This window comes from Schistocerca gregaria, chromosome 7 (assembly GCF_023897955.1).
Source record: "Schistocerca gregaria isolate iqSchGreg1 chromosome 7, iqSchGreg1.2, whole genome shotgun sequence".
NCBI lineage: Eukaryota > Metazoa > Arthropoda > Insecta > Orthoptera > Acrididae > Schistocerca > Schistocerca gregaria.
In genome coordinates, this window is record NC_064926.1 from 253,428,389 (window position 1) to 253,441,667 (window position 13,279).

The 13,279-nt window shown below is 42.2% G+C and overlaps 1 non-coding gene across 1 annotated transcript; it reads right to left on the reverse strand.

Annotated features, from left to right (window-relative positions):
* Positions 1–1,324: 1,324 nt before the first annotated feature.
* On the reverse strand, positions 1,325–1,397 carry Trnaa-cgc (transfer RNA alanine (anticodon CGC)). Its single transcript has one exon. It is a non-coding gene; the product is annotated as a tRNA-Ala (tRNA).
* Positions 1,398–13,279: the final 11,882 nt, after the last annotated feature.

A 13,279-nucleotide genomic window follows, 5' to 3' on the forward strand; every position in this document is an offset into this window, starting at 1 on the left:
TGTTCTGCTCGCTCTTCCTCTTGGCCGTTACGGTGCTCTGATCCCTTTCAGCTCTCAGTAGTGCCTTCAGGTGTTTGGTTTGTTCACGAATGCGTTCTTGCCTCGCGGTGTCCTCGCAGCGCACGGAGCAAGAAGATTGAGGTTCAGTCTCGCTGCCACTTTCTAACATGTGTACGGGTCCTAAATCATTCGACTTTTCCTCTTTGCTACTATTCCCTTTGCTTCTCCTTCGGCGGCCTCTCTTCGTGTCTGCTACAGTCTCTACCGATAGGGGTGGTTCAGGCAAACTGATCTGCACCCGCTCCTGTATCTCACACGGCTTAGTTTCAGAGATGGCTGGCGCATCGTTGGTATCCAGCGGTAACTGCCCCGGTGAGGATGACGGTGCCGAATCGACGTCCATCCTACCGCGAATGTCTTTGGCACTGCATTCCACCTGAACTGGCACCTCCGCCTCGCTGACATGTTCCGGCTGCCGGGGTGGTGGTACAGTCCCCGCGACCACCTCACTCAATAGTGGTACTAGCTTTTCACTACCGTCTGCAGGACGTTCCCGTGGAAGTTGAAATGGACGTCTACGTGTATAGTTCATCCGCAGATGTTCAGTTGAATGGCAGATCGAACAGGTAGGGGGTTGACCAATGTAAGTTACCTGTGCACGACAGCCGCCAATGGCAACATACGAAGGTATATGCTTTTTCAAATCTACACGTACACTGCGCACCCCGCTGTTAACTTGGTAGCGATAGGCACTCGACCATTTTTCATTTGTAACTGACAAAACAGCGCCGTACAGCGACAGAGAACGTGCAATCAGATCATTAGGGCACTCAGGTGGCACATTAAATACCCTGACGGTTCTTACTCCGTATCCCGAAGGCACGATTTGGACATTACTAATACTGCCATCATTATGACGGAATGGTCTCACACCAACATGCTCCTCAGCGAATTTCTCGTAAGTGTCACTCGAAATAAATTTGATAAATAACGAGTACTGCACGAAGTCCAACTGGAATGTGTCGACTATATCTTCAGGCAATTTCAAATCCTCAAAGATCCACTCATGAATTTCAAACGCCGTCGGTCGCAAGGCAGCGCGATCGAAAACACACTGAACGCTGTTCGCTCTGTTAATTGTCGACATCTTACTTACAACAGTTATACAGAAACAAACGTTAACAGCGCTCGCACACGCTGCTCAGCTCTCCACCTCAGCACTGCTCGCGACGTAAACACTGGCCCGCGCTACCGCCCGTCACCGCGCGATGTGCACTGGCCGAGTGCCGGAACACGACTGATTTTTTTTTTTTTTTTTAAATTCTGGAGACGCTGGGTATCGATCCCAGTACCTCTCGCACGCGAAGCGAGCGCTCTACCATCTGAGCTACGCCCCCCCCCCCCCCCCATTAGACCACGAAGGATACAACATGAAAGGTCGGGGAATGTGGGATATGGATGTAGTGGCCCAGCTGGATCGGTAATTAGCGGGTGAGATGCTAGAATTCTATTTCGGAATTAGAATATTCTCTAGAAAGAGCATTTATTTCATTCCTCAGAGACTTTTATTTCTGCATTCCTGAATTTCTCTGAATATCTGTGTTCCTTTTTACTTTGATCAGCCGACGTATTTATTCTGTTTCCCACGATATCTTCGCAGTTACCCTTTTTGTACATACAATTTTCTTTCCAACTTCTACGATTGCCATTTTAGAGAGGTTTACCCCTTTCAACTATTCTGCCTCCTGTGCTATTCCTTACTGGAATATCGATAGCCATAGAAAACTTGAAGCGTATCTCGTCGTTCATTAGTACTTCTGCGTCTCCCTTCTTTGCGTGTTGATTCTTCCTCGCAAATCTCTTAAACTCCAGCCAAATCTTCATCACTACTGAATTGTGATCGGGGTCTACATCTGCACCTGTGCAGGCTTTACAATCATGTATCTGATTTCGGAATCTCTGTCTAACCCTGGTGTAATGTAATTGAAATCTTGCCTTACCACCTAGCCTTTTCCAAGTATACCTCCACCTCTCGTGATTTTTTAACAGAATATTCGCTACTATGAGCTGAAATGTATTACAGAACTCAATTATTCTTTCTCCCTAGCATTTCTTGTCCCAATCCCATATTCTCCTTCCTCTACGACTGCATTCATCTCCCCCATGACTATTAGATTTTCATCTCCCATTACGGACTTTACTACCCATTCAATATCCTCGTATACTTTCCTTCTCTCTTCATCTTCAGCTTGCGATGTCACCATGCATACATGAACCATTGTCTGTATTGGTTTTCTCTCGGTTCCGATAAGAACAATCCTATCACTGAACTGTTCACAGTAACATGATCTCTGCCCTGTCTTCCTATTCACAACAAATGCTACTCCTGTTGTATCGCTTTCTGCTGCTGTTGATATTACCCTATACTCATCCTTTTCTTTCCATTTCACTTCACTGACCCTTACTATATCTAGATTGAGCCTTTGAATTTCCCTGTTCAGATTTTCTAGCTTCCTTTTCACGTTAAAGCTTCTGACATTCCGCGCCTGGACTCGTAGAACGATATCCTTTCGTTGGTTATTCATTCTTTTTCTCATGGCCATGTCCCTCTTGGCAGTCCACGCCCTGTGATCCAAATATAGGGCTATACCGGAAGGTTTTGGCAATGGAGAGATCATCATGACGCTTTTCAATTGTAGGCCCCATGACCTGTGGATACACGTATGTGTCCTTAATGCAATGGTTTACATTGCCTTCTGCATCCTCATGCCGTTGAATATCGTTGATTCTTCCACTTTTAGGACTAGTAACCCACCTCAAAGACAAGACAGTGCCCTGCACGCTCCTCCGCCCTCTTTGACAAAGCCGTTGGCGGAAAGAGGGTGACTTCTTATGCTGGAAGTCTTTGGCCACCAGTGCTGATTATTAATCAAAATATAACTGTTGGTGGGACCAATGAAATTCTGATTACTAATCAAAGACACTATCCGTACACCACATTGCGACTATATTTGAAAAGTGGTGTATCTGTTGATCGAGTTCATTGTTGGGAGTGGGAGTTGGTTGAAATTCTAGCAGGTTACCAAAAATAAAACAAGACAGGCTGTGGACTGTGGGATGTGGATGTAGAGGCCCAATATGATATCTGAAGTCTGTTTCACGATTAAAGTTTGGGATGAGAAAGTGCTCAAAGAAGACAAGAAGGTGTGGGAAGGGCTTAGTTGGCATTATATATGACCTGGCTAGGTAAACACATGAATAAGATCTGATGGAGTGCATGTGGTAGGCGATACAGAATGTGCAGTGGAGTGCATACCTTTCTACGATTTTAAGGGGCTCATACAACTAACGAGAGGCTGAGGTCTAGGGAACATTGCTGTAGGTGAGGATGGGGTGGATGTGAGATTTATAGGTGAGGATATCTTTAGAAAATTGTAAACCCCAGGATCAATCTGTTACTGATTTCAGTAGCTTCAGTCGGTTTCGGGAAGATCCCGAATGGTGGAACGAAATATGGTGGCTTGGCTTTGTTGTGAATTCATTTGAATGTTCCACTCCACTAGAAGATTCAAGTGACAACAGGGAGAGGCGCGGGAGAACTGAACGATGCGGGGAGTGGATGGGCATGTGGTGTCATCAGTTTATTACAAGAGATAGTTGGGGTTGGTCGTCTGGTAATGTCAGTAGTGTACAGAGTATATGGAACGAGTGAATAGTTAGATTGTTGAAGCACATGTGCAGGGTGGTAAAATATGCACGAGTAGTTTTGTGTGATTGTGCCCTATGTAGGACAGTGATCAAGGAAGGATGCTATAATGCAGATGTACATAGCTAAGTAGGTTTGTAGCTTCAAGAGAGTTCTACAATTCCATATCCACTCAGACATTTTTTGGATAACAAGGGAGGGGAACGTGGCTTAGTGGATGGGAGGTCGGTTAGGTACAGTAAAAACGTCGGTCGTTAATGGAAGAATTGAGACAATGTAAAGTATGTATGTAGAACAGAAAACGGATCCTAGTCAAGGCTCGACATACGTTACATACCAAGAATAATGGAGATGTAACCCTTCTGCGCAATTTCTGGTTAATCCGCCTAACAAGGACAAATATAAATTTAAAAATTACAGGGTCGCCACCAGCCCAAGCCCTTCCTCACAATTAATAAAAGACCGAACTGGGAGTTATCAGTTCAATTAAATTAAGAATTTAATTATAAGAATATAATTTTTTAAAGACACTAACAAGGTGAACAGCATTATATGTTCTATATCAATGAGCTTCTTTAATTAAATTGATTTTTTCCATTTTTCTTTCATCAAAAGCAAGCAGATTAACTTAAGAAAATCAGTGAACAGAAAATTAATTTGAAAACTGGCATCAGTGAAAAAGATAAAAGGCGCAGAGTCTATCTTTTACGTAGCACATTTATATCATTACTGAATTTGAAGCACATCCTATGAATACACATGACTGGTGCCTGAATGAGAAATGGAACTGAATAATTCGCCAAAAATGATAGAATAGCCCAGTTAAGAAGGGAAAACAAACAAATGGGAAGTGAAACACAATAATTCAATCATTCCATCTGCATACCCACGACAGAAATAGTTCAGAGAGATACCTATCACCATTATGCTCATGCACAACCTTGGAAAGAGGTTTATCCGATTCACAAAGTTTGTATAGTAGATATACGACATGGAATCCGCGCCTGCCGTTTACGAACGGCCGAACTTCAGCACGTTGTAAATTTGATTACGAGTTAACTGTTCAGAAATTAGACATTAAACCAGGCACAAATGCAAGAAATTTTAATGGTGGAATAGTAGAATGATTTTGCCGTCACGAAATAAAATTAACTCGGCAAGGTAAAAACCCTCTCTAGGTGCTACGAACTGTACTCACCAACCGATATCTGTACAGTTTTCTTCCCCCAACGAGCTTCGCCTAACTACCGGTGCAACGGAAGCTACGCGAGGGGCAGGCTTCCGCCACCACCCTGACAGACGAACCAACCTCAGACTAAAAGGGGAAAACTTCTCTGTACAGGTATTGGGATTCTAAGTTGGTCATCCTGTGCTACCCTCCAAACGAGAAGCAAACATCGCCTGCTCCTAGCAGACGACAACCAACTAAGCGTCCCCCACAAAAGAAACCCGAAACCACTCATTCAGTCACATTCACGCATACATAGTGTAGGGTGACGGGAGAAGTGGACGTGATTTCCAATTAAACACAAAAAGATCAAATATAAAATCATTTAATAAGCCTTAGTTTGATTGCTCAGTCTTTTTGGGAGAGTAAATAAATTAAACCGAAATCCGGCGGTGGAGAAATAAGATGCACAGAATCCTGTGAGACAAGTTTCTATGAAATTACTCTACAGAGACGTTGTGTGTTGTGTTGGGGATGGGTATGTGAGTTTCAAGTGGGTTATGTTGGGTAATGGTAATTTCGAGGATTGTACTAAAAACAGACGTGAGGCTGATAGGTCAATAGGTCGAAGTCTGTGAGGGTGGTTTTCAGGTTACAGGGAGAGTGGGGCTTTGGGTGTTTTCCACTGCTCTAGGTAATATAACCGGTATAAGAACGTTGTTCTGAAGGCTGGCAAGAGTTCTGTGATGGGCTCTGTGCCAGTTCTTGAAGTAGCGTAAGGTAACTGTATCGTAAGCAGGTGCTGAGCTTCGCTTTTTAACGAATGTTGATGTAATGTCTTCTGCTGTTATTGGCGTGTTTGGTCTTGTTTGTGGAGTGCTAATTAACTACTCTAAGTGTAGTGTGAGAAACAGGATAACTATCTTGGTAAATTCTTAGACATAGTTATCCATCAAGTGATCACGTTGGGATCATGTGGTATGGTGAAGGCAGTATATAAAGTGGCTGGCTTTTGTGGGGAAGAGAGGAAGCACTCTCTTTCTATGCAGGACGCTATCTATGGGAGTGGGATTGTTACGAGAGAGGCTATGGAATGCCTCCTATTCTTTTTAGAGTTTATAGGTGTTTCGTATTATTTAATGTATGCCACGTGCTAATTTCGAATTCGTTTAGCGTGTAACCACCTGCTAACATGTAGCAGGATTAGTCGGTGGCATGAGAGAGAGTCCAGGCAGTGAGGATGAATGAATTTCCTGTGGACACGAGAGGAATCGTGGAGTACGGCAAAATCACATGAGGGAAGAGTGGGACAGTGATAGTAGATATTTCCTAGTGGAATATCAGTAGAAGTTGCATATGAGATGGTACGTTGTAGAAAATACTTCTTATACTGATAGCGTAGCTTTCGATTTGGGTACGGATTTGAGCGTTTCATTCGTTCCAGTGCCACAGGAATAATCCTGGATTTGGTGGGGTGGATGACTCAGGGAAAGTTCGGTACATGGTATGAGATCTTGAGAGGGACAGCTTGGTGTCATGCCCAGTTATATCTAGAGCTCATAGTGGTGCATCTCAAGAAGTCAGGGGGGCAATATGGCACTGAGTATGTTTTCTGTGTCAGACCTGATGTTATCAGGGATGTGATAAATTATACGTAGAGCCGAAAGTCAATGTGAGTCATTGGCTTTAATGGTGACCCTGTCTTTTCTGGGCATGAGCTATTTAATCTGCATAGCTAGTGTACACTGGCAAGCCAAAAAATTATGACCACTGCCCCCCGCGACGTTTGAGTCCGCTTGGTGGCGTTGTGGGAGCATGATGCGGTAACAAAAGTATTCAAGCGGAGTAGACACGGACGATGGATCATTGTAGCGAATGTATGAGCTACAAATGGAGACTTCCTTGACATAAGCGACTCTGACAAAGGAGAAATTATTATCAAGCAGAGCCGGTGAACGAGTATCCCGAAAACGGCGAAGATGGTCGAATGTTTCCACGCTTCGGTTGTGAATATCTACAGAAAGAGGTAGAAGAACGGTGAAACTACCACTACGTGCTGAATGGTTCCGTCCATGACCCTTCACAGAACGTGGGGTTTGGAGGCTTGTCCACCCTGCGAAGTAAAATAGATGGAGATCTGTGGCATATACATCAAACGAGGACAATGCTGTTGCATGCACAAGTGTTTTGAAGCACACACGTTCACTGTACGTTGTTGAACGTGCAGCTCTGCAGCAGATCACCCGTACATGTTCACATGTTGAAAAAACGAAATAGTCAATTAAGATGGCAGTGGACACGAAGCCATCAGAACCGTCCATCAATCAAAACATGTTGGCTCTTCGGGTGAACATTTTTGCTACACTAGGTCGATGGTCGTCTCCACAAACGCCATCATCTAAATGAACAGCAAGCCCCAACGCGCTGCACTTCACGAATGCTCCAGGAATGCAGCAGCGCTAGCGAGGGAGCTGTGGTAGTAAACGAAAACATGCTGACAGCTGCAAACCATCTGCATCCCTTCACTCTTGACGTCTACCACAATGGTTGTGTCATCTTTCAGAAGTATAACTATTCACATGTCATTGCCAGAACTGTGGTTCTGTGGTTTCAGGATCATTATAGAGAATTCACGTTGATGCCCCTGCGACCAGGCTCGCCTGATGTAAATCTTATGGAACCCTTGTGGACTCCTATCGGGTGCCATCACCACGTACGCAAATCAGCGGCTCATTATTTATGCGTATTACATGATCTATATATTCACATCTATCAACAAACTGTCTGGTCCCTGATACGCAGAATAAATTATGTGTTTCATTCCTAAGATGGCAAACAAGGAATTAAGCAGGTGGTCAGTGTTTAGGCTAGTCAGCGTATATTGCAGAATGTGCCTGAGGAATGTGTCTAGGTTCATAAATCTAGGGTCACATCTACTTAACTAAAAGAGAAAGGTGCTGGCTTTTGTGGTTCTGGAATTACTTCGATATGCATGTCGTCAGCATATGATAGACTTAACTGAGTTCGTTTGGTTTCACCCTGATGCTCGGTGGTATTGAGCCAGTTGTTGGTTTTTGTTATAATTTTAGATCGAGTCTGGAATGCAGTTTATGGGACTAGACGGAGGGTGAGTGTAGGAATTATTTTCAAGCATGCGTCGTCAGAGTCGTAGCTGGCTTCGTAGTTGGCAGCATTGTGGCTGTGTATAGTGTCAGTAAAGTTGCTGCCACTGATGACGTGGCTGGTGATTCAGAGGCTGGTGCTACGACTGGTGACAATGATGTTGCTCTTGCCCTGGCGGCTGGGGTATTACAGGTAGGTCCTTTGAACATCCAACATCTCAACCAATGTTGTTGACCAAGTAGAAAGCAGTGTGTGAAGATTGCAGCTTTTGATGATTTAACAGGAATTCTAAGTGCTGTCCCCATTTTTATGCTTTGATCGTTGTAGTGCTATCTGGCATTCGAGGTAAGACAATTGCTAACGAATGTAGGGTGGCGATGATAGTCCGATGTGATGAGATGTAGAATGTGTGAGCATAGTTTCTAGTAGGTCGGGTACTGAGAGCTAAGGACTTTAGTCCATGCTGTGGAATCCTGGCACCGATTAACAGACTTTTAAAGTGACAAATGCCAAAATGGAAACCCTGTCTTCCACATATCCCGCTGGCGACTCTGCTGTATATGCATGCTGGGAGATGGCATCTCATCACATAAGTAGACCATTAGCTTTCAGTACCGGATTTATTACAGCTCTGTCTTATCAGTGCTCAATTGATTAAAAAAACAGGACATTACAGTTCTTGATTTTAACGCTAGTTTTTGTACTTTTGTTTTTTAGTTTCCTGTTCAGCGTGTGAAAGGTAATAGTTACCTTCTGATATTCACTATAGCTGCATTTTTTCTTCAAGTACGTTGTCATACTTACCTCAGTAATAAATAATTATATTTGATTCTTAAAACTGTAATTGTTTAAACTTGTATGTCACCTGTCAGTTATTACTAGCGTAACTATGGTGACGTGGATCACACACATGCAGAGGTTTTGAACTGTGGCAAGCATGCTATGACCAACCTTTCATTTTCATATTTTTTAGAATTTATTTTTACTTATTTATTGTTCCATGGGACCAAATTAAAGAGAAGTCTCCATGGTCATGGAACAAGTCAATACATGAAATTATAACACGATATTAGAAACAGATAAAATGAAATATAAAAACATATTCAGGTGACAAGTAAGTTTAAATAAAGAAAATCAACAATGTAACACAGGAATTCGCTTAATTTTTTAGATCTTCCAGGAGCTCCTCGACAGAATAGAAGGAGTGAGCCATGAGGAAACTCTTCAGTTTAGACTTAAAAGAGTTTGCGCTACTGCTAAGATTTTTGAGTTCTTGTGGTAGCTTATTGAAAATGGATGCAGCAGAATACTGCACTCCTTTCTGCACAAGAGTCAAGGAAGTACATTCCACATGCAGATTGGATTTCTGCCTAGTATTAACTGAGTGAAAGCTGCAAACTCTTTGGAATAGGCTAATATTACAAACAACAAACGACATTAAAGAAATTATATTCTGTGAGTGCAATGTCAGAATTCCCCGACTATTGAATAGGGGTCGACAAGAGGTTCTTGAACTTACACTATATATAGCTCGAACAGCAAGTTTTTGAGCCAAAAATACCCTTTTTGAATCAGAAGAATTACCCCAAAAAATAATACCATACGACCTAAGCGTATGAAAATATGCGAAGTAGACTACTTTTCGTGTTGAAGTGTCACTTGTTTCAGATACTGTTCTAATGGTAAATAAAGCAGCATTTAGTTTCTAAACAAGATCATGGACATGGGCTTTCCACATCGGCTTACTATCTATCCGAACGCCTAGGGACTGTTCTGTCTCGCTTATAATATGCCCATTCTGTCTGATCAAAATATCGTTTCTTGTTGAATTGTGGGTTAGAAACTGTAAAAACTGACTCTTACTGTGATTTAACATCAAATTATTTTCCACAAGCCACGAACTTATTTCATGAACTACATTATTTGATACTGTTTCAATATTACACACAACATCCTTCTCTACCAAGCTGGTATCAGCAGCAAACAGAAATAATTTTGAATCACCTGTAATACTAGAAGGCATATCATTTATATAAATAACAAACAGCAGTGGCCCCAGCACCGACCCTTGGGGAACGCCCCACTTAACATTGCCCCTTGGGACTGAACATCACTACCACTGTCAATATTGCGGAGAATTACCTTCTGTTTTCTGTTCCAGGCGAACCAATTGCAAGCTACTCCCCCTTACCCCACAATGGTCCAACTTCTGCAGCAGTATTTTGTGGTCAACAGTGTCAAAAACCTTCGTTAAATCAAAGAAAACTCCAGGCGTTCGCAAACTTTTTATTTAATCCGTCCAAAACCTCACAGAGAAAAGAGAATATAGCATTTTCAGTTGTTAAACCATTTCTAAAACCAAACTGAACATTTGACAGCAAATTATGTGAATTTAAATGCTCCAGTAACCTTGTATATACAACCTTCTCGATAACTTTAGCAAACACCGATGGCATAGAAATAGGTCTATAATTGTCAATATTATCCCTGTCTATCTTTCTATAAAGTGGCTTCACTACCGAGTACTTTAATCGGTCAGGAAACCGACAACTCCAAAGGAAAAGTTACAGATATGGCTAAGTACTGGGCTAACATACATAGAACAATACTTTTGTATTCTGGTAGATACCCCCGTCATATCCATGAGAGTTCTTGGTCTTTAGTGATTCAATTATTAACTCAATATCCCTCTTATCACTATCATGGAGGAGCATTTCAGGTAACAGTCTCGGAACACTTTTTCCTAAAAGCGCTATATGATTCCCTGTTGGGACTAGGTTTCTATTTAGTTCCTCTGCTGTATTCAGAATGTGATTATTAAATACTGTACATATATGCGACTTATCAGTAACACGGACATTCCCACTATGCACTGATTTATATCCTCGACCTGTCTCTGCAGACTAGCCACTTCCTTTACGACTGAGACTTAGTTATTCTATCTGCATACCACATACTTTTTGCCTTCCTAATAACATTTTTTAGCACCTTACAATACCGTTTGTAATGGGCTGCTGCATTTAGATTCTGGCTGTTTCTAACGTATTGATATAATTGCCACTTTGTTCTACAAGATATTCTTATCCCTTTAGTCAGCCATCCAGGCTGCCTGTTTGAGCTAGTACCCTGTTTTGAACGTTCTAAAGGAAAGCAGCTTTCAAAGAGAAAAGTCTTGAGAAAAGCATTATATTTATCGTCTACTGTATCAGCGCTATAAACATCTTGTCACTCTTGTTCCTTTATAAGGTTTACAAAGGTCTCTACAGCAACTGGATCAGCTTCCCTAAACAGCTGATGACTATATTTAAGACGTGTTGCAGCACAAAAATCTTTTAGAGTTAAAATTTTTGCATCATGATCTGAAAGGCCATTCACCTTTTTGCTAACAGAATGCCCTTCTAGTAATGAGGAATGAACAAAAATGTTGTCTATGGTTGTTCTCGTGTTCCCTTGCAATACGGTTTGCATAAGGTTATATGAATTAAGGAGGTCTACCAGCATCCTCATCCTTGCACAATCACTTATAAAATTAATATTGAAGTCACCACATATAACTAACGTTTTTTATTTCCTATAAAGTGAACCAAGAACCTCCTCTAGCTTTAGCAAAAATGTTGTGAAATCAGAGTCTGGGGATCTATAAATAACAACAGTTAGAAGTTTAGCTTCATTAAATTTAACCACACCTGCACAACATTCAAACACCTTTTCAGTGCAGTACTTTGAAACATCAATTGACTCAAATGGGATTCCGTTTTTAACATACATGGCTACTCCCCCACACGGCAAAGAGCTCCTCGAAATCTGCCAACCAACCTGTATCCTGGTAAAGGAAGCCTCTGAATTACCTCCTTCTTTAAGAAGTGTTCAGGTACCCCAATAATTTCAGAGTCAACATCTATAAGCAATTCACTAACTTTATCTCTAATACCTTGTATATTTTGATGAAATATACTAATTCCCTCATTACTCGGATACCTAAGCATTGTCTAAAGTGGTTCCTTTGTTAGAGAGACTTTCCTTAAGCAGGAATACCTATCAGCTGATTTCAATCTAAAAAAGGTGCAGTTCTAACACCCACTACTGCAGGAATTTTCCCATGAGTGATCCCACCAATCCCACATATGCTGTCACCTATAAGCTTTGCTAACCTTCCCTTCCCATATCTGTTGAGGTGCAGGCCATGTGTAGTGAAACCCGTCCTTCTGATAGACTCCACCGACACCACTGAAATGTGACCCATGCTTTCTGTTATCAGCGCACCCCCAAATCTCATGTTATTACCCCTGACGGCTGTATTAAGATGAGGCCGATTGTGATGCTCAAACAGTTCCACGAAATGCACATTCGTGTTGCCAGTCTGAGTGGCTATCTTTTCCACGTCACCATGTATGTCACACACCCCATCCTTACCAATCCTATTACCAGCCCCACCCACAATCACTACCTGATCCTCTTTAGTAAAATCCCTACATAACCACCCTATGTTAACAGTCACCTGAGTCAATCCTGCATTAGGCTTCACAATGCTGGTGACATGGTACTCACTCCACAGTACTTCCTGCAACTGCTGGCCTACACCTCTGCCATGACAACTACCTAACAGCAGAACCTTCTTCTTCCTCTTCGACTTTGCAACTGTTCTAGCCACCGTAACTACTGAGGTCTGCTGCTACTACAACTACTAGAGATTCCTCTCCACTAGACTCTGACAGTTGGTCATATCTATTGCAAACACCAATAGTAAAACTATCAGAAAATCTCCTTCTCCTAGCAGATTTCTTACCAACAACCAGCTCCCATTCCCCAACCCCCTTCTCTCGCCTCACCCTATCTAGCTCCTCCTGTGCGTTTTTCAACTGCACCTGAAGGGCACAGATCTTGCGCTCCTGCCCCTCTATCAACTTACTCTTGCTACATAACCTACAGTTCCAGGAGAGGATCACACCACAATGCCCACTGGCTTCCCCACTGGATTCCCCCCAGTGAAAATAGTTCGAACAAGTCTCACACCGCAATCCACTACTCATGAACCTAAGGCAAAGCCCACACTTCTCACTCATGGTAGAATTTTACTTTTTTTATATTCCGCTACTACAATAAGATGTTAAAACCTGACAACAATAATCACTAACTTACTCTACAAGGGAAGTAACTACTATTATTAACGGTACTAACAAACAACAAATGTGAATATAACAAAAGACTAATACAGAAAGAGAATCAAACGTCTAATGACACAGTAACGAAGCTGAAAACAGTTCCCAAAAGGTTCTTCTGAA